The following is a 22,397-nucleotide window of genomic DNA, read 5'->3' on the forward strand; positions in this document are numbered from 1 at the left end:
CGCTACATAACTTTATGGCTACCCCTTCTTTCTTGCTTTAGCATCTTATATCCTGAAATACATTCCTAGTACACAATGATCCTTTGATTACTGCATGCTCCAGTAAGCATGAATCCGCCACAGATAATGAATCGTCAGGTCCATTGTACAACCATGTAAGAACATCTTCCCAAAACTGTTATCATTTCTAGTCATGCAATACTGTGCACTGCACTCTGCCTTTATTCTACTGTCCCGGGGTGGCCTGCTCTGCCGAAGCACTGGTCTTCAAGCCCAAAATTACGTAGGATTCTGCAAGAAAATATGGAAGAACATACTTCTCAATGGCAACTTGCACTGGATCCTACACATATCTTGGCACAATGCTTTTTGCATATTCAATGGGAACAATGTAGCTGACCAGTCAGACCTACTAAGTCTAACTGCCTCAAACACCACAAAGATTAGTTGTTTCCTAGACGTGATATGTCTAATAATGGTTCTGTTTACTAGTGTGCTCGCTTTTTACTATTTTTAGTTTTAAAGGACCATATTACACATGCATGCTAATTCCGTTAATAGTGGATATACATTGACCAAGGACTCTTCCTCATTATTCCACAAGTCTTTTACAACTTCACAATTTGTTCCATTCTATTATGGACCGCTCTCTGATGTACAATACATGTCCAAAACTGGGGACGTTTATCCATTGTGTTTACATTTTTCTTAGGTGTTGTTTACAAGCAGCGTTTAGCTGTCTGAAGTCGAAGATTTATTGCACACTACACCAATACTTACAGTGGGCTTTTAGTAATCCCACTGATTACTAGTGGATTGCTTGACAATCTCATTAGCTTGCTTTTTAGGTCTCGCCTGCCAATTGGGAGGGGTATTGTTTACTATAACGGGGTTAGAGCCTGCTCATTGCTTACCATTAATTTCCATCATGATCACTATTCTTTGCTCCTTCTGATTGGCTAGAGCGTTCTAGGCATCACTTCCTTTTCTTTGTGTGGAACATAGACCAAGCACAGATTGATTCATCTTAATTAGTTACCATCCACCGCCCTTGCTGTGACTCGGGGTACTATTTCTTTCACTGCTGCACATTTTATAGCTATCTTTTTTTAAAATATATTTATACAGCTGATCACCGAGTTTAAGGACACTTCCTCCGCTTTCTCCATTCGTTCTGTTTTCCAATGCATTTTTGGACATTCTTTATCAACGCCTGTATCTTTTGGCTTACTCATATACCTTAAATAAAAATAAATTTTCTGTGGGTTGGATTAAACTGTTATAATGTACAGATGACAGACTTTACATCTTGTTGATGCTTGCCGCCGCAAGTCTACTTTCGTTGCATTTCAGCCATGCATTCCGTTATACCTCAGACTTTTGTGTTGATTTTAAGTTTGGATCCTTGTATAAATTACTTAGACCCACAATAGTACTAGTCCACACCATTTTACTCAACACCACTCTCCACTGCATTCTATGGTACTCTAGGTCACTCCACGCCACTATACGCAACGCCACTCTACTTTATGCACTCTATGCCACTCCACTCTACGCCAGTGGTTCCCAACCTTTTGACTTCTGTCAACACCCAATTTATCATTAGTGGAACCCGGGGACCCCCACTGAATCATCATAGGAATCCGCCCCCCCAACTGAGTCATTACTGAAAGCTGGGGACCTTATCTGTTAATATTATTTAAATTTCTAAGCAGTCGCGGACCCCCTGAGGATGTTTCGAGGACCCCCCAGGGGTCTCTGGACCACAGTTTGGGAACCACTGCTCTAAGCCACTCCACTCTACCCTACTCTATGTAACTCACCTCCACTCCCATGCTACTCTCCATTATGCCACTCTACTCTACGGTACTCTGTGTCATGCCACTAACTTTTAGCCATGCAGCAGACACCATGGCTAAAAGACACAGGCAGGGCCGTCTTTAGGACTTGTGTCACCCTGTGCAACACTTTATTGTGGCACCCCCCAACCCCATGACCTCCTCCTCGGTTTCACTCACTATCACCCGGCAACTGTGCCCCCCATCTCTCCACTGCTCCCCTTTCACATACATTTAAGTGTTTTACAGCACTTTTAAAGGCTGGCTTTACTAATCCACTCTGCTAGCCACATAAGATATAGGGGCATATTTAAGAGCCCCTAGCGCCATTCTAACGCCATATTAGCGTTTTTTTTCCCGCTAATGTGGCGTTAGAAGGTCAAAAACGCTGTGCCATATTTACAGGGAGTGCAGAATTATTAGGCAAGTTGTATTTTTGAGGATTAATTTTATTATTGAACAACAACCATGTTCTCAATGAACCCAAAAAACTCATTAATATCAAAGCTGAATATTTTTGGAAGTAGTTTTTAGTTTGTTTTTAGTTTTAGCTATGTTAGGGGGATATCTGTGTGTGCAGGTGACTATCACTGTGCATAATTATTAGGCAACTTAACAAAAAAATATATATACCCATTTCAATTATTTATTATTACCAGTGAAACCAATATAACATCTCAACATTCACAAATATACATTTCTGACATTCAAAAACAAAACAAAAACAAATCAGTGACCAATATAGCCACCTTTCTTTGCAAGGACACTCAAAAGCCTGCCATCCATGGATTCTGTCAGTGTTTTGATCTGTTCACCATCAACATTGCGTGCAGCAGCAACCACAGCCTCCCAGACACTGTTCAGAGAGGTGTACTGTTTTCCCTCCTTGTAAATCTCACATTTGATGATGGACCACAGGTTCTCAATGGGGTTCAGATCAGGTGAACAAGGAGGCCATGTCATTAGATTTCCTTCTTTTATACCCTTTCTTGCCAGCCACGCTGTGGAGTACTTGGACGCGTGTGATGGAGCATTGTCCTGCATGAAAATCATGTTTTTCTTGAAGGATGCAGACTTCTTCCTGTACCACTGCTTGAAGAAGGTGTCTTCCAGGAACTGGCAGTAGGACTGGGAGTTGAGCTTGACTCCATCCTCAACCCGAAAAGGCCCCACAAGCTCATCTTTGATGATACCAGCCCAAACCAGTACTCCACCTCCACCTTGCTGGCGTCTGAGTCGGACTGGAGCTCTCTGCCCTTTACCAATCCAGCCACGGGCCCATCCATCTGGCCCATCAAGACTCACTCTCATTTCATCAGTCCATAAAACCTTAGAAAAATCAGTCTTGAGATATTTCTTGGCCCAGTCTTGACGTTTAAGCTTGTGTGTCTTGTTCAGTGGTGGTCGTCTTTCAGCCTTTCTTACCTTGGCCATGTCTCTGAGTATTGCACACCTTGTGCTTTTGGGCACTCCAGTGATGTTGCAGCTCTGAAATATGGCCAAACTGGTGGCAAGTGGCATCGTGGCAGCTGCACGCTTGACTTTTCTCAGTTCATGGGCAGTTATTTTGCGCCTTGGTTTTTCCACACGCTTCTTGCGACCCTGTTGACTATTTTGAATGAAACGCTTGATTGTTCGATGATCACGCTTCAGAAGCTTTGCAATTTTAAGAGTGCTGCATCCCTCTGCAAGATATCTCACTATTTTTGACTTTTCTGAGCCTGTCAAGTCCTTCTTTTGACCCATTTTGCCAAAGGAAAGGAAGTTGCCTAATAATTATGCACACCTGATATAGGGTGTTGATGTCATTAGACCACACCCCTTCTCATTACAGAGATGCACATCACCTAATATGCTTAATTGGTAGTAGGCTTTCGAGCCTATACAGCTTGGAGTAAGACAACATGCATAAAGAGGATGATGTGGTCAAAATACTCATTTGCCTAATAATTCTGCACTCCCTGTACAAAGTGGCACCCCTTAATATATCCCCTTGCGCTACATTATGCCTGCGCCAGCAGGTATAATGTATGCAAAGGGGGCATTCCCCCGTTGGGTGGGGGGAGGGAATGGCGCAAAGAAATCTAACAGATTTCTTTGCGTCATTTTTTCCCAGCACTTTTAATGCCTGCTCAGAGCAGGCATTAAAAGGAGGCATCAGTTGGTTACAATGGGCCTCTGGGTGCATTATAGGATTAGCATCAAAACATTTTACGCTAATCCTGCAAAGCGCTGGACTACCGTCAAAAATTCTGATACTAGTCCCCTAACTACCGCCATGTTGCATAGTATTTTAAATACAGCGCACACATGGTGGCATCAGGGGAGCACTAAGGGGAGCAAGAAAAGTGGCGCAGCACTGTGTGCAGCACCACTTTTTTCAAATATGCCCCATAGGGCAGTGCTTAATTTGTAAATTAAAAGGTGCCGGTGCCCAAAGCCCTCCTCTTAAACACGCAGCTGCTGCAATTAAATGTGTGAACACGGAATACAGAGGCAGCGCAATCCTCAAGCCATCTCGGGCCTCTTCAATCCATTTACAGGCACTCCCTGCCCCTTCAGCTCACTGTTAAGGATTTCTGCCTTTTCCCATTGTGACGCTTTTTCGTTTTTCTCTTCCTCTGTCTTTCCCATACATGTCTTTTTCACGCAGTAAATGCTTGAGGCAGAAAAATAAGTGCGGGCCCTCAAAAATAAGTGCTGGTGCTCCGCATCAGAAACATCAAGCACAAATTAAGCACTGCCATAGGGGCATATTTAAGAGCCCCTAGTGCCATTCTAACATCACATTAGTGTCATTTTTTTTACACTAATGTGGCATTAGAAGGCCAAAAACACTGCGCCATATTTACAAAGAGGCGCAATGCATGCATTGCGCACTTTGTAACCCTTTGCGCTATATTTTGCCTGTGCCAGGCATAATGTATGCAAAGGGGGCATCCCTCCATTGGGGGGGGGGAAAAAAATGACATGTGGTTTTTTTGCGGCACTTTTAACGCCTGCTCAGAGCAGGCATTAAAAGGAGGCTTCCATTGGTTACAATGACAATGAGCCTGTGGGTGCTTTGCAAGATTAGTGTCAATAATATTTACGCTAATCCTCAATGCACCAGACTAGAGTAAAATATTCTGATGCTAATCCCCTAACTACCACCACGGTGCGCCATATTTTAAATATGACGCACACATGGTGTTGTTAGGGGGGCGCTAAGGGGTGCAAGAAAAGTGGCGCTGCACTGTGTGCAGCGCCACTTTTCGTAAATATACCCCATAGTTCTGTTTTTTGCAGCAGGCATATTAACCCTCTATGCTACTTTATGTTGAGTCAAAGCTGCCACTAGGCAAAACTCCGATCTCTCTCTCTAGCAGGAACATTAATCACAAGCGGTATCTTGACATCTTAATTGTTTCTTGAAGGCTAAACGCACAAGGAACTTATCAGCAGGTGCTTTTACATCTCAAGTTTCAGAAGTTATTGATAAACACAGCGCCCCCCTGAGGTCAGCACCCAGTGCGGTTGCACCGCTCGCACCGCCCAAAAGCCAGCCCTGGACACAGGCAAAGACAATAGCTCTTGCATAGGAGAGACCTATTGGTTTTGGCAGTGCTTGTTATTGAGTAACTTTTCTTCTTCTTGGTGTTTGTTCCTCCCTTTGAACCGAGCCTGTTTAAAATCCTTTTGAATGGATGACTTGCATTCTTTCACTACCAGGGAAATACTTGTTTAATTCTTGTTCCAGCACTCCATGATGTATTTTCTTGCTCTCTCCCTGGTGCGCTGCTTCCTCCCTCAAATACTGAGCACGTGCTCTCCGTGATGCTCTTTCCTCCCTCCTCGTGCATTTTACTCATGTGAAATGTGGGTCTTTATTCCTAAAAATGAGATACTCATGTCTCTGAGTAATGAAAAGCAGAAAAAGGGGAACTGTATAAGAACAAATAATGCCTTGTGAACCAAATCACAGCCTTGCTCCTCCACCTTCTGTGTTCAGTGTCTGGGCGTGGCCACTGTGTGTACATTTGTGAGTGATGAATCCAGTTTTTTTTAAATAATGTGGTATGACAACAGCAAAGTTACATCCTACAGAACCAGGGAAGCGATTATTTTGATCACAATGTCCTGTAATGTTAGTTTAAAAGCAACGGAGAGCACGAGTTTTATTTAAGCGTTTTTTACGCATCATATTTACAAGACGATATTAGTTCCAACACTCTAACTTATTCCAGGATTCGGAATCTGGGAGGGCCATTATTAACCATGGGTGGGCCATGATGATGAATGGATTTGCGCAGCATCTCCCAGGCATCTGCGACTTGGGCCCGGTGGATGAGCTGCACACTCTGCACTCGGTGGGGGTAGTGTTTACAATACTTCTATCTCTGCTTCTAAGGGTTGTTTTGTAACTAAGGGCCATATGTACAAACACATTTTCCCATAGACACAAAATGGGTAAAACCCTTTGCTAAATCTGGTCCTAAGTTCCTTATCTCTTTTGATCTCCATGTATCACCCTTCCTTCTCTCTGCCTCACTCTCCTTTCTCTCCACTGCACTTTCCTTTCTCTGCATCTCAACCTCCTTTCTGTATACCTCATCGCCCTCTGCCTCCATCTCATCTTGTTCTTGTCACCCCTTGCACCCTCATCCCACTGTCAGTTTTCTTCACTCACCCTTCTCTTTCTCTGTCTCACCTATCTTTTGGCATATCACCCCCTTGTCTCTCTGCAGTGGCCTCCTCTTTCTGTCTCCCCCACCTCACTCTAATCTATTTTCCCCATCACTCTCCTCTTTTTCTGCCACAATCTTCTCTCTTTTTACCTAACTATCCTCTCACAGTGCTTCCACTTGCACCTTGTTCTTCTGTCTCCACTTAATTCTACTCTCTTGCTCACCTTTCTTTCCCTACCATGCCTTTCTCATCCTCTCCCTCACCCGCCTGCTTCTTCCCTTCCCTCTCCGGCCTCACTCACTCTTCCTCACTATCCCTATTCTTTTTGCTTTACCCTTCTCTCTAACCCTCTAACACTCCTACCTATTTCCCCTCCTCTCTCTCTCTCTCTGATTCAACATCCCCTCTTTGAAACATAATCTCCTCTACCTCCATCTCAACCTTGACTCTCTCCACCTCACCCTCTTCTGTCAGCTTTACCTTCACTGCTGCTGCCCTCAGAGTAAAATTTTGTGTATGTAAAGGAAGCTTGGACTGTTTCCGCACAAGCAGTTGTGCTTGTGTGGGTCTGCATAAGTAACCCGCCTGCCCTGCACCTGATCTCCACTGGCAGCTCTCAGCATTTCAGACAGCAGCAGCACCAAGGCCTGGATTATACAGTGTGTTTATGCTGAAGATCTACAAAGACTTAGGGGACCTGCATATTTTAAAGAGATTGTAAAGGCCTGTGTGACATTTTGAAGATCCTACTGCCTTCCATTTACTTTAAATAAATGTGTAAACAATTGAAAGAGCAATCAAAGTTGGCAACTGGTCAAACATCAAACGCAAGCCTGTTTCTTCCCTTTGTTGCCACCGCACCAAGGCACTGATTCTGAGAATAAAGACTGGAATTGTAATCTGTGGATAGCTTTTCAACCAATATTCAGCTGTCAGGAATTAAAGTAGCAAGTATTTTAAGGTGAACAATGTGTAAAGGCATGGCTCCTGTGAGTGCCTCTAGACTGAACAGTCTTTTCTTTGTAACTGACATGTCCCTTCCTCCTCTCCTTTTCTCCTTCTAGTCCAGTGGTTCCCAACCTGTGGTCCGGGGACCCCTTGAGGTCCGCAAAGCCTCCTTAGTGGGTCAGCGACTGCTTAGAAAATTAAAAAATAAATTAACAGATTAGGTCCCCAGCTTTCAGTAATGACTCCGTGGGGGGTCCCCGGATTCCAATAATGATTCATTGAGGGTCCCTGAGTTCCAGTAATGATAAAGTGGGGGGTCCACAGAAGTCAAAAGGTTGGGAACCACTGCTCTAGTCTCTTCTATTCCATCACCCTGCTTCCACCCTCCCCAACCAGCACTCTTCTTTTCCTTTTGTTCTACCACTTTCCTCTTAACACTATTTCCCTGTGCCAAAACAATTTAGCATTTGCTCACATCACACCTTCTGTTTACCTTTGTTTCTCATCAGCCTCATCCACCTCCTTCACCCTTCCTCACTACTCTCCCTCTATTCACCTCATGTGCCTTTTTCTTAGTTCAGATCTATCAATCGACTGATTCCCATCACACACTTTGCTCATCGTTCTCCTACTATATCCTTATCCAGTCACCTCTAACACATCTTCATCACATTCTACACCTTATGACACACATCACTCTCCTACTCCCCCCTGATCAGTCCTTCTGTCATATTTGTTCTCTTCCATTTTACTCACTACTTTACTCTTCTTTCATCCATCTCGTTTCTTACCATTCTTTTTTGCTATCCTTTTTTTGCTTACCCTCATCTTTTCTTGCCTCACACTCTTCTCTCATTAATCCCCGTTTCTCATCTCTGTACCATTACATTCACCATTTCCTCTTGTCAAGAATCTGGAATTTTTTATTACGTTCCCTGCTCTGTAGAGCCACAGTGGTGAAAGATGTGGACCCAGGTTTTTCAGGACTTCTGACAGAAGGCCCACTAATGTCCAAAGCGGTGAGTTCATTGATAGTTAATAACATTAGTGGTCAGCCTTTCAAAATGTGCCAAAACACAATTATTTGCTGGTTAAATAAGTATGTTGTTTATCAGAGACCCCTAAAAAACTCAGACTTTTTATACTGATGGCAAGACATAATGTTTTACCGAGTCTGCTGCCCCAATCTTTAGTCGAAAACGAAAAAGCTGAGTAGCAATATTTGACCTCCAGGGACTGTAGGAACATCTTACCAGCAAGTGCATTAGCCCACTACATTTTCTTTTTGGTTTAGGACTGTGGGGTTAGAGCAGCCCTATAACCCATTTCTATCCATGTAACATAAAGAGAGAATTTGTTGGGAGAGAATAAATACACTGTTCCCTGTGCCCAAAGGGTGCTGTCTCCACCGTAAGGTCCTTCTAATTATGTTAGACTCAGCCACCCCCCTGGAGACTGGGAGTAGGCAGGGCAGTGGCAGTACATGTTGCCAGAGCTGCCACAAGATAGCTGCCAACACTGCTCTTTGTATAACAGGAACTTGCGCTGCTCCTGCCCAGGCTGCATCTGGGTTGTGGTACTGAAACTTCTAAAAGTCTTTTAAATTCAGAAAAGTCAAAACATGTGGCTTTGGCAGGGTTTTTTTTTTCCAAAAGCGCAAGCTGAAAATAGGGTCACAACAGGAAAAAACTAAAACAAACCATTACTAACCTATAAATTGGTTGTTTGAATATTTTCAATTACTTTTCTTAGTATGGCAAAATCCTTTCAGATTGTTTCTGTGATATGCAGGGTCATCTGTAATTATCTGGAAAGGGCGGACCAAATAATGCAGCAAGGTGTACTAAATTATTTGACAAGGAAAGGCAAACTGTGCGGCCTAGGGTGGTATAGTTACAGCAGTATTCACCATTTACTCATTTTTACATGTTAACTTTGTGTGGGCAAATATTTCATCTCACTAATATCAGTTTAACACCTAAATACAGCAATCTGCAACAGAGATGTGTCCTGCCTATTCATGACAAAAGGTTTTCCACTGCAAGGCAACACTAGGGATGGGTGAAACAATTTGTACATTTTTGCCCTCTTTGTGTTCCACTTGGAGCACATTGTTCGGGCAAAACTCCGTTAACCACCGTGTGGCAGATTTTTTTCTCACGTGCAGCTCGCCAACGTTAAGTTTGTAAGCAAGAATCTGCAACCCCTTGTGCGAATTTTGGGAGCTAGAACACCCCCGCCCCCCCCCCACCCCGGCGAGATTTCTCAACACGGGTGGGTGAGACAGATCGTGACCGTTTACATTGAGAAAGCTGCCTTTCAAGCAGCAAATCTACTCGAGCAGCAGAAAGAAGCAGCACTCTCTAGCACTCCGCGCGGGGCCATTCACACTGATTTTACAGCGCAGAACAATCTCCCAGCTCTAAAAATCGGCGTGAAGTGCCCGAATTCCATCCGCTTGCAAAACTCTGCAGAATCTTGCTGACTTTTTGTGACACTCAGTGGGATTCTGCAGAGTGAAACTCTGCAAGTTTTGCCCAGCCAAACGTGTGGTAGTGCTTTTAGTAACTTTTGATCCGTCTGAACTAGAAACATTTTGCTAAAATCTGCACATTATTGGCATTATGTGGTAAATGCTGCCAATCCATAACAAGCGGAAATCACCACATCTGCAGAATCACAAAATCCCAGCGGTCACAGTGGCTCTGCCATATGTCCTCTTCTAAGTACTGTGTGATTAGCACTTACAGGCCTCTTTTGATACTATAGACATGTCACAGATAACAAGCACATGGGAAAAGCAGGGGTAACAGCCACCACCCTAAGGACTTCACACCTATCCCAGCAAGACCACTTCAACTGGTGTCTGTCAGAAAATGTACCGATTAGGTTCAGAAAGCGAGTCTTTAGGCCTTTGAGAATGATTAAGAAAAAAACGAAATATATTTTTCTACTTCTTCATGGACGTTGGGAGGGCCTGTCTCTCCTGGTCCCCCTGCTAGAACCAGGCCTGCACTTGAGCAAGTTCAAATATCAGGTTATAGGCATCAGCTTGCCTCACAGTAAATGCGTCTTTACTTCTGATATGTTCACAATTCTACAAGCGCTTAAAATGTAAATCTTCTTGCAACGAAAAAAATATTTAACTGAGAAGCCTTAAAATGACACCCACATGAAAAAGCCGACAAATACTCCAACAGCCTCTAAAACTTAAATTACGAGCCACGCTCATTGACAGAACACTCAAAATAATCCAACTCTGTTTGCACGAGTCACATGACGTGCCGAAAACTGACAACAACGCCCAGTAATATAAAGAGAAGAAGAGATTAAGGTATTTTATTCTCTCTCTTGTCAGCATGGAGTTAGAAATTATTTATTGGCAAAGCACAATAAAACATGTATTCGAACCCCACGTTCCCTCTACATGTGCTCATGTGCGGCCGCCTGGCCGCTCTCTTAACATCGTGCGCAAAGGAGCCGACACATAGCTGCCAGGTTTTCAGATTCCTTACGAGTGACATTTTCACAATTTCAGAGTAAATATTAGTGACATTTGAACGAGTATGAGTGACACTTTCTTGCGAGCAAAAATCAAGCAAATGAAGACGAGGAAAACATATTAGGTGTTGCGCATTAAACCTATGATAATGTTCAATGTGTTCTCCATCTAGACACACAGAACCACAATATACTATACACTTCGAGTCTCCAAGAGGGACAAAACAAGGAAGGGGACACGAAACATTTGCACAAAGAAGAACCTAAACCAAGTATATATAGGGTAGAATTTCAAAAACATAGCTCACCGTGCCCCTAAATATCTTGGAACTGTACAGATGGATAATTCATAATAAATTATTCATAAAAACGTTCCTCTAAATTATTTACAGAGCTGCCAAGTTTTTACTTCGTACGTGTGTGACATTTTACCCACTCCTTTCCTTCATCTCTCCCTCACCTGCTCTCCGTTCCTCCACCTTTCCTGTCTTTTATCTCTCCCTGTCCACCAATCTCACGTTTTCGTTTTGTATCCCTCGTCCCTTTACACCTCTCACCCTACACCGTTTCCCTGTATCTCCTTCTGTAACTCTTCCCCTCCCTCTTGAGCCTTCAGTCTTTTTCTCTCCCTCGTCACTTCCTCTCTCCCCCGCTCGCCCCTGGGGATGGACTGGCCTGCAGGGCAATCAGACAGTGGCCAATGGGCTGGTCCGACACGTCACAGCTTAGGCTGTTTTTCTGGCTCCTTGCAGGCCTGTTTTATGGTCTGCTCAGCCCGGTTGTACTGTAAAGTTCCCTGATATTAAAGCACATGGCCAGCAGCAAGCTGAAAAAATGCAGGAAGCTGCAACAGCTGCGCAGTACGTAAATTGCTTGCCCTGTGGAGCGAGGCGACCTACGCATACAACTAAGAATTTAGGCACAAAGCGGGGCTAATCACGTGCATGGCTCTGAATAGCCACTCCATTGGCTGCCTCTGACAAGAGGAAACCGACCCAAAGGAAAACAGCAAGAGGCTGCAGTCTGAGACACAGAAAACACTGCTCAACTGAAAAAGCTGATATGCATGAGTCTTCTGGGGCCTCGCGGCAATGCGGGAAAATTCCCAGAATGCATTAGTCTTCCCCCTGATGAGTGACACTTGACAGGGCTGCTGGAAGTGCACAGAGTAATCTTTCTACTTTTAATTGACAAACTTAACTTACTGCTTGTGACCAGTACCCATTTCATATCTAGAATTGTCAAAATATGTTTGAAGATTTGCACTGAATTTTATGCAGGCGAGGATTAACTATAAATCTCATGGCCTAGTCGTTTCACTAAAAAAGATTTAAGTTGTGCAGCTATATCCCTGTTACAGCTAGAAGTTTAGACAGGACATCTTCACCACAGTCCTTCACAATTTGTACAATAATCCCGGATTAATTACAGCTTCCATACACAATCACACATAAGCAATAGTTTGCATGATTTGACGTATTGTTCCCGAGGCTTTAGGCCACTGTCACCTGCATTATACCTAAATATGGCTCAGAGTTTTACATCCCACTTCCTTTGTTTTTTCCAGATTCTCCTTTCTTCTGGTTGTTGATTAAGCAAGTCATTGCTAATCGCTAAGAGGACTGGTGAGGCAAAGAGTCTTCCAGTGGTTGAGGTTTCTATCTCAATTATCATGGGTTGTAGTCCTGGACACCGCTCCCTGTTTCTTCTGCCACTCAACAACAGTAACTTGCTCTTTACCTATCCCTCTGCTGCTCTTACGTTGCTTCTCTGCCCCTTATATTTTTTAATTGATTTTTGTTTCTTTTTTGAGACAAGGAAGCTGCAACTCGCTACTACATCTTCTCTTTCACTTTTTTTGTGATGACAGTAGAGGTCATATTTTTGTATTTATTTTAACATTTTTATACATGTTAGCTATCCTGTATGATTGGCAGAGTGATGCCATAATCTACAGCTGAGGTCTTTAATCACTACTTTCCTCTTTTCTTTCAGATCAACATAATGAAAGACTTTAAGGGCATAGCTTTACAGTGGAGCCAGGGATGCCTACCTTTAATTGTAATTAGTGCACTGTCATATGCATAACTGGGTGTTCCACCCCTCCTCTTCTCTATTTCACTGTTGCAGCAATGACAAACGAGAGTTGTCAAACTCTGACGTCTGTTCAAAGATCTGTAACCAGTCTTGATGTGTTGAGACCAACAAATGGTTTGACGCAGGGATGCTTAATGAACAGAGGTGACTAGACCACATGCACACACGTGGACAACCCCAATATGGGGTCACTTATATAACTAATTTTGCTCCTTTACGTGCCCTCCAGAATAACTAGCAGAAATTAAATGTTATTTGTAGTCATGGACACACGGTTTATACGTGCAATGACAGACTCCTTTACAACAATGGTATACTAGGGTTGTTCAATTATCTAACTTGTTCTCCATTTCTTTCTTTCTTTGATCTGATAGATGGGCCTCTGAAGTTATGTTTCGAGGTTTATACCTGATAAGGAAGGTGATTCTGTTTATACCACTGCCCCCCTATTCCAGTTAGTCATGGAATAGACATACACTTGAAAGTTTACATAACTGATAATGTTTAGAACTACTGGTATATATTGGTTGCACTGAGAATTAGAAGTCTTCACTGTCTATTTTATCTGTAACAAACAGTTCTTTTAGAAGTAGGATGAGTTCCCCATGGAACGGTTTTTCACCCTCAGATTGATTTCTAAGAATATTTTCAATGACACTTTACATAACTATGTTAAAACTAATGTAAAACTCTTGAAAAAAAACTGAACAGGCTGGTGCCTTCCTGATTAACTTTCGTGTTAGTCAAAAGTAACCACTGATTGAGCTGCTCACCAATTTATGCCTGATAGCTTCAACTTCTTTATTCTCTCTCTTTCTCTCTTCATTTTATTTATTTACTGTCAATAGCCTTTTGGTGGATTATCTATAGGCAACCAGCTTTATGCATCAATTACACTTCTAAGAGTTTAAGAGTTCCTATAGTTCCGATTGGTTCAACCATGTTGAAGGACGTACTGAAGATGAACACAATCACCTTTTCTCTCAAACATGAACAGACGTTTACAAACATTAATGTAACCACATTCCATAAAATAATTCCAAACATTAACCTCAATTAAAAAATAATCACAAAATGGGTCCCTGTTATCTTGTTAGTCACTGGACTAATTTTAGTACTGGCCAGTAGACATCACCGCTCGGTGTAGTTTCTGCACTCCAAAACTATTAATTATGCAGGTAAAAGCAAGGTAAGGGCTCAAGGGATGCAATCCCTGGAGCCTACTGCATGTGGAGACCATTTTAGATTTCCAGTGCCCCATGGGAAATCAATGGTGGCCTTTAGGGGCACCAGGTTTGTAATTTTAAGGGTTCCTCAGGATAAGGGTGCCCGAAACTGAATCTAATTTTTTTTAAAAAAACTTTAAGACAAAGGTGGTCATTATGACTTTGGCAGTCTTCAGCCCACTATATTATGAGTACTGCTGGATTTCTGCCACACTTTGGGTGGAAATCCAGCAGTAGTTGTGCTGGCGGGCGGAGGCACTGGGGCGGTTCGCCACCCGCACCGCTCTGCCAGAAGGACAACGCCCGCCGTATTATGAGCAATAATAAGGCGTGGCAGTGTCTTGATGGCGGGGCACTGCTGGCGGTGGAAGTGCCGCTTCCAGAAGGATGACCTCCTCCCCAGATTAGGTAAATTGATCATCCGACAGGGGAGTGAGGGTGGGCGGTGGGAGGTGTTGTGTGTGCATGTGTGAGTGTGTGTTGTCTGCGAGTGTGCATGAATGTGTGAATGTGTGGTTGTATGCATGTCTGAATGTAGAAGTGAGTGTGTGTATGCATGCAAGTGTGTATGAGTGTGTGTATGCGAGTATTAGTGTTGTTGTGAATGTGTGTTTGTTTGCGTGTGTGTATGCGTGTTTGGATGGGTGTGTGTATGCATGTTTGGATGGGTGTTTGTATTCATGTTTGTCTGCGTGTGTGTATGCATGTTTAGATGGGTGTGTGCCTGCATGGTTGAATGTGTGTATGAGTGCTGAGGTGAATGCGAGTATGGATGGGGATGAGTGAATTTGTGTATGAAGTGTTGGTGAATGAGTGTATGAGTGGTGCGTGTGGGTGTCTGTGTGCATATATGCGGGGAGGAGGGCCCTTTACCCAGGGGGGATAGGGTGTCGCTTTATTTGGTGGGGGGGATTGTGCTTGCAGGGGGTTGGGGGGTTAATCTACCGGTGACAGGGAAGAAATTTCCTCTTACAGGTAGCATTTCCACCAGGGTTTTTGTGGCAGTGCTACCGTCGCGGAAACCCTGGTGGAAAGGCGGCTCATAATACTGCCAGCGGTCTTCTGTGGATGCTCATCTCCGGCCCACCAGCTCCGACCGCCCTGGCAGAATGAGTGGAGATGTGGCAGTTTGGCAGTGGCCAACCTGCCACATTCATAATCTGGCGGCCTTCACCGCGAGCCTGTTGGCGGTGAAACCGCCACCGGTCATAATGATCACCAAAGTGTTTTGAGAAATTATAGTCTCAGTGTGTAGTTGTTACGGATTATGGGTTTCAGGATACACAGTAGGTTTTGGGAACTGCGTGGTTTAATTTGGAATTGGCGCAACTTAATTGGAAGTTGCAACGCACACTCCGGTAACCAGCTAATAGGCAGCATGTGTCTATATTTACGTCATATTATTTTTCTTATGATTTGCTCCTGCTTGTTGCACAAGTGTGTCGATGTTGTTAGAATTACAAGAGACAATTCAAGTGATGTGTTTTATATCTTTGTGATGCAGGTGTTGCTGCAACAAGGACTCATTGGTTACTCTGTTGCGGGGACATTTTCTCCATTAGGACTCCGGTGCTGCGCCCCACTGAAATTCCTACACATTTCTACATAAATATTAAATAGATAAATTTGTTTAGAGATGCGATCGTATCGCTAAACAAATCGATTAATTTAATTCTGGGCTGTCTGTCCCAGGCTGCCTGCCCCACCTCACTCTGAAGCAGGAGATGGAATCAGGGCAGTAAATCAACACAGGGCTCTGTTCTAAAGCCCTTCATTTACAGTGTGGTCTAAGGCACTATCCAGTGTAGGCCAGTGATGCTTTTAGCGTCATGGTTTTGGGCGTTGGAGTCTCCATCCCTGCCTGATACCAGACGTCCGTTATTCACACACATAGATCCCACCTGTCACACATAGGAGTCAATGCAAACTTGAGTGATTTGGTGCCTTGTCCTTGGTAATGGTAAGTACTATAATGCTATTCTTAGGTTATTTATATTGTGCAAAGGCCCCTCGTCATGCTAACCTCCCCCACTGTGACACCCCAGGCCCTGGCTGCACGTTGCTGGCCCCTTTAGAAGTGCAGCTGCTGTTTTTGTTACCCTGCAAAATTGATCCTAAAGATGTGCAGGGTTTTTGTTCCGTGCAAAGTTGATCCAAATGTCTTGTGGGCAATCACTTTAGTTGATGAATGCATGTTATCTGTGCATTTAATTTACCCTGACTTTGCCCTTTTTCTATTTCATTGTTTGAGAGTTGCATTCCCCTCTCTGTTATTATGAGGACCCATACGTCAGGCCTTCCCTTGCAGCAGCCTCCAAGTTCCAGTTTGATTACAGGTAGCAAGGTGGCCGATGCAGAACACATTTCACGGCCAAATGTCCTCATCTGCACTTAATAGTTGAGAATGCCTTTCTCCTCAGCTCTTTTTTTCTTTCACTTAATAGGCTGCTAAGTAACCCTAGGTAAACAGTGGCAGGGTGAAGTTTGTAAATGCTTGCTGAACATCTTGACAGAATATGCATCACAGAATTAAATTAAATGCTTTTTTTTTTTTTTAAACCGTAGGTGGTACAGAGAGTTAGACGCTCACCCCATTAGTTATCGGCTTGCTCAGAGAACTGAACCTGTGCACCCAGTTTCGTTTACAGTGAAATGACAACCAAAGGTAGCTTAGAGACAAGGATCTGCCAGCCACAAAATGCTTCCGGGGCACAGACAATGGTTGGTATATACCTGAACATTTTAAAAACGTGAATGACTGCCATAGCCTCGAATTCTAGCCCAGAAGTTAGTTAAAGTAATATAGTGAACTAGCACAAGATGGCTGCAGCCTTTCCCTCCTTTTACCAACATTAGCTGCTTGTAACATGTAGTTAAAAGAAAAAATTACATATGTAAAACATGACCGACCGGTCTGTGAATGTGCATACATATTCTTATTAATGAAACCAGTGTGGCGGCAGTGTAGGGAATATCCAAACATCTCAGTCAAGCGCAAAGGGAGAAATATGTGCTTATAGTAAAGTCAATTATTTGCTTTATGGCAATAAAACTGAACCTATCTTCATGTCCTTAACATTAATGACAAAAACATGGACTGATTTACGAACAATGAATGTTCAAAACATTAAGGTAATGCATGTCAGCAAATAATTTCCTCTCTTATTTCATGTTTTACTAAATCGTGCATTTCCCAAGAGTGTTAGCTATTTCATCATGTTGTGTTTCTGTATTATTTTGTGCATCTTATTACTCTTGTTTAGTTCATACTTTGAGTCGTGCCATGAGTTTGAAGGGCTCTGATTGAGAGTGCTGGCGCTGAGGCTGAAGGCAAAGCAAAGTGCCTGTCAGTGGTTTGGCCTCTCTGCAGAGCACACAGAACAATAGTCATATATTCCATTTGCAATTGAAATTCTGTGCAAATGTGTGTTAAGGGGGTACAAGGGTGTCAAAATATTTACAAGTCAAAAGTAAAGGAATATATCATATTTAAATGAGAGTGAGCGCAGTGTATGTTTGGAAGTGGTGAATTGAGGGAGATGCGAGGGAGTGCATTCGGGGAAGAGTGAAAAGAGGGTGCTGAAGAGGAAAGAGGTGTGTCTGAAGATGTGCACATGGATGAGATGTGCAGAGAAAAAGGGCATACATATGTTACATAAAGTGCATGAAGGCTGAAACTCCTTCACAAGCCTCAATACTATTTAATTAAAAGACTCACAATTTCAGAAGTGAAACATTTCCGAAGTTATTTTTTTTATAAAAAAATCATTGATCTTACTCATTTATCTTAAACAGCTAACAATCATTGCCAAAGCCAATCGTATTGACAGGTTTTAGGTGTATCTCACTTGTTGTGGTATATATCTGGATACAACTACAGTTCAGAGAGAAACCAAAATACCAGTCAGGTGGCCCTCTATGGGAGTCAGAAATGTATTTTACAGGAATCCTTTTAGAGAGCCCCCACTGTTTTCATCCCACTTAAAGACCTGGCTGCACACATTTTTATATGACTGATTGCAGCCAGCAGATGCGGGTCCTTCCCGAAGCCTGGTTACAGCATTTTCTTACAAAGTTGATGCTGCATGCAGTGCAAGACACTGGCCAAGCACACACTTTAAAGGGCCTGAAGTTGTTCCACAGTACAATTTGCACAATACAGTAACTGATGAACATGTTAAAGCAGTAAGAGGGGCAGTTTTAGTGTGTATTTTATTTCAAGACTATACCTTCATATTGCTTTATAAGCCATGCTTTATTACTAAATTAATTTGCTTTAAAATGCATCATCTGCCTATGTTTTCAATTTTTGTCCTCAGAAGGAGGACCCATGCTGGACCTCACACTGCATGAAACGCTCACTACGAAAAAGTCATACCCAACTTTTAAGCCCCACCACTTTCAAATGTCACCAGCCACAACTGCTCTGTTGACTGAGACCTGACTTGGAAACTCTTTAAGTACAACACTTTGCAAAGTTATCAAATGTGAGAAACACCACTGATGTAGCAGTCAGTGCTTCTGTATCACTGTCTGCTGTGGTAACGAAAGTGACGTAATCAACCTGAGCATCTGGAAAGCTTGAAGCACCAATATATACACATGATAAAATGCTCACAAGGTCACAGAACTCTGAAGAGATTTGTAGACTCCTTTCTATGTATTATCAGAGGCATTTTATTCCTTATAACGTAATGTGCTACAAACTTGACCCGTTTGATTAATACCCTGATATGTCAGTAGTTGTTAAGTAGTCAATAAAAAAAAAAGTGTCTGATGGAGGCGGCAAGTTCTGGTTGGCTGCAGCAAGGCCTCAGCCAGGCAGAATCTCACCAATCCCTTCAGGAATTACACTCACTGTATAACCTGCGCTCACCCTTGTGTAGCTTGGCACAGAGCAGTCAAGCTTATCATAGAAGCAATGTGTAAAGCAATGGCACAGCACTTCCCCAACACAACCACTCTGACCTGCAAAAATGAGATTTCACACACCACATAGGTATATAAAAATTGTATTCAACATACACATTGTCAACACAGCACGAGCATCATGGAAATCTGGGCAAAAATCACATTTAGAAATAGCGTTCACAATATTTGGCCCAACTGTGTGTAACACCAACGACAGCAAGCTCATGCGGTGCCAAACGTTGTCAGCACAAGACCCACCCTTTAGTTTACCAACTTTGATGTAAAAATAAAATTCAGGACGCGCCCCAGTTCCCAACGCTAGCAGCAATGTGTAAATACAAGGGTTGTACACTTCCACATATAACTGCAGCCTAGTCCTCACTAGTAACAAGTAATTGCCAACCTCAGGAATTCCCTGGCAGAAGAACGTGACCAGCAACACCATGGTGCTGCCCTCACATTTACCCACACTCTCTCCCGCACAGCCACTTTGCACCACCACACAGTGCCAGGGGTATAAGTCGGCTCAGGCACACACACACTCGTACGCACGCACACCCAGCACTCTAATGCGGTACCCTGATACCTGGCTAGTGGATGCCACTGTGTTTGCAGGCACCTCCAGTCCCAAACCGCCCTCCACCCACCAACTAGCTTCAGCTATCCTGTCCCACCTCTAACCATAGATTGAATCAAACTTCCCCCTGGATACTAGGCCGCTTGTGGCCCGAGTCACTCTATGCAGGATCCCAGGGACAAGATGAGAGGGGGAAGGAAAGGCAACAGCCAATCTGGCAACAATTAACAATGAGATGGTTGGGCTTCCAGTAGAAGGTTCACTCAAAGGTCTGCAACACACAGGGAGGAGTCACTTGGGATGCCTCTCAGCCACGGCGGCACCCAGCCCCACCAGACAGTCAGCGTTACAAAATAGTTACCAGTTTCGGCACCTCCAGATGTACATAACGAGTTACTAGGTTACTTTAGAAGCAGGCACCCAGTCTGATGCATGAAGACTTGAGTTGCACCAGACGGTTATGCTCTCATGTTAAAAGTGCTCAGTGCCATACCTCCAAGAAAATGAGGCACAACATCAGGGCCCGATGACCTGAACCAGCCCGGACCAACCGATCATTCTAAAGACAATTCCTAATGTGGTACCTCATCAGTGGGATGGTTGGTCTGTGCCACTTCTTACCCAGTAGAAGACATGTGTGCGCACTTCCAGCCTGCACCTACAGGGGGACAGTGCCCAGGGCCCAAAGGCCACTACTAGGGGACCAGATCAGAGTACCCTTCGTATACCTGCCCTGCTCTATGCCTACCATCTGCGCCGTCTTTGGGGCACTCCAGGTGATGCGTAGGACTGGTTCATGTTTGGCCCCTGCATAGGGGCTACCACCTTGAGCACAGGTGCACTAGCACCCCCCCTACCAGCCCTCCAAGCGGGCCTAAGACATGGTTGACAGAGCTTTCTACAGGGTGGCACGCAAGCACAGTGCAACGTTCCCTAGTACCCGTACCTGCCTCAGGTATGTGGGGTACCTTTTTTCACAGGGTCCTCTTGGGTATGCACCCTAAGATAGGTAGGAAGGGTGCGCACTTTCCCACTGCCTTACAGTAGGGAAGTGCCCAGAGTCCTAAGGTCATTCACAGAGAGCCAGTAAAGACTGGGGTGGGGGGGAAGCAAAACCCCAAGTAGTGCCATGTCCAACAGTGTCCTTCTAGGAAGGAAACCCATATTGGCTAAATGCTGCCACTCTGACATTTTTTTTATTTTGGTCATGCTACGGGTTGGGGCAAAATGCATGCACAGAGAAGAGCGATACGCTGTCACCACAACTTTGTTGTCCAGGATAATGCTAAGGTTTTGGGATTGGCCCATAGGGGTGGGGATGGGCCCCAGGTTGGCAGGCCACCAGGAGTCATCCCTTGGTGAGGTGGTGCTCTGAAGATCATGGCTTCAGTTTTGTCTGTGTTGAGCCTGAGGCAGCTGTCATGCACCAAGGTGTTAGGTGGTAAACTGACCTCACTGTGATTGACTGGAAAAGAGGAGCTCAAGGTGATGCTTAAACCCTCTGTGGATTGTAAACAGTACCTTTCCCAGGGGCAAGCAGTTTCTGCTGACAGTCATCCCTGGAAAGTGGAAGATATACAAGAACCCAAGAACTGTGCTGCTAAGTATTTTCTTGCTCCTGCTGCTGTAACATCGGGAGTGAAAAACTAATTAGAGCTACTGCTCCTGTGCCTGCAACACTAGCCATGGACCATCCAGAGCAGTGGCCCAGATCACTTACTGGATTCTCACAGGAGGATGTTCTTCTCAGCCTTTGCAGCATTTATCTATGCATCTCTCAGTGCCTCAATTCGAAGACCACAGACTCCCCACAAAACTGTGAGCAATCTGCTCTCACTGACCCAGCACCACCTTTGCAAAAGCGTTCTGCAGCTGTGACTTATTGTGCAAGTAAGTATACTCCACTTTTCCCCTGACACCACAAAGGGCTCCCAGAGACAATATACAACTAAATACCCCACAAAGTTAGGTAATTCCACCTGGGTGTTATCTTCCCTTTTAGACACCTCTTAACTCATCTGGCCCCAGGTTGTTCATCCCTCACCGGGAACACTATCTTTTGTGAGGTACACTCTGCTAAAACATCTAACACCAATGTACGGAACCCATCTCAAATCCCCCTACTTGGCACTATTATTTCTGTCCTTTTCTCTATGTCCCAGAACATCTATCCCTGACTGGACAAGATGTCTCCTGGAGGATAGATTAGAGGAAACTCCAGTTTGTCCCAAAGTAAGCAGTATCCTGCAAACCCCTGCTATATATCTTTAATGAAGCCCATACTGACCTAAAAGAATAAAATCTGTGCCCTCTAGGAACTACATTAATAATATGTATTAAGATATTAAGATATGGGTATTTAAATCTTCCCATATGGCAGCTATCAAAGACGTTAGAGACGTTTCAAATTTTTCACGCTATGTGTGCATGATAAAATCAAAAGTTCCTTTCTAATTGCATTATCACGTGAGCGGCTCGTGCATGTACGCACTGTTATAGTTGAAACTAAGGAGCACCCTCTGGTTATGATATACAGGTACACTAACCTGTATCCGCCCACAACTGCACGTTAAAGAAAGTACTTGTGTTTGTTCTTCTTCCATTTCTAACCACTTATTCACATGAAAGCAT

General features: G+C 43.8%; 1 protein-coding gene across 2 annotated transcripts in view; it reads right to left on the minus strand.

Annotated features, from left to right (window-relative positions):
* The window catches only part of HS1BP3 (HCLS1 binding protein 3), a 273,807-nt gene that overhangs the window by 241,158 nt on the left and 10,252 nt on the right, over nt 1-22,397 (minus strand). Inside the window, exon 1 of one of the 2 annotated variants that reach the window (XM_069236000.1) lies at nt 11,416-11,540. The exons of the other annotated variant lie outside the window; for it this stretch is intronic. The gene's annotated coding sequence lies outside the window, so the exon portion shown is untranslated. Of the gene's footprint in view, nt 1-11,415; nt 11,541-22,397 lie in introns of those variants that run through there. 2 annotated transcript variants of the gene reach the window in all.

This window comes from Pleurodeles waltl, chromosome 5 (genome assembly GCF_031143425.1).
Source record: "Pleurodeles waltl isolate 20211129_DDA chromosome 5, aPleWal1.hap1.20221129, whole genome shotgun sequence".
Classification (NCBI taxonomy): domain Eukaryota; kingdom Metazoa; phylum Chordata; class Amphibia; order Caudata; family Salamandridae; genus Pleurodeles; species Pleurodeles waltl.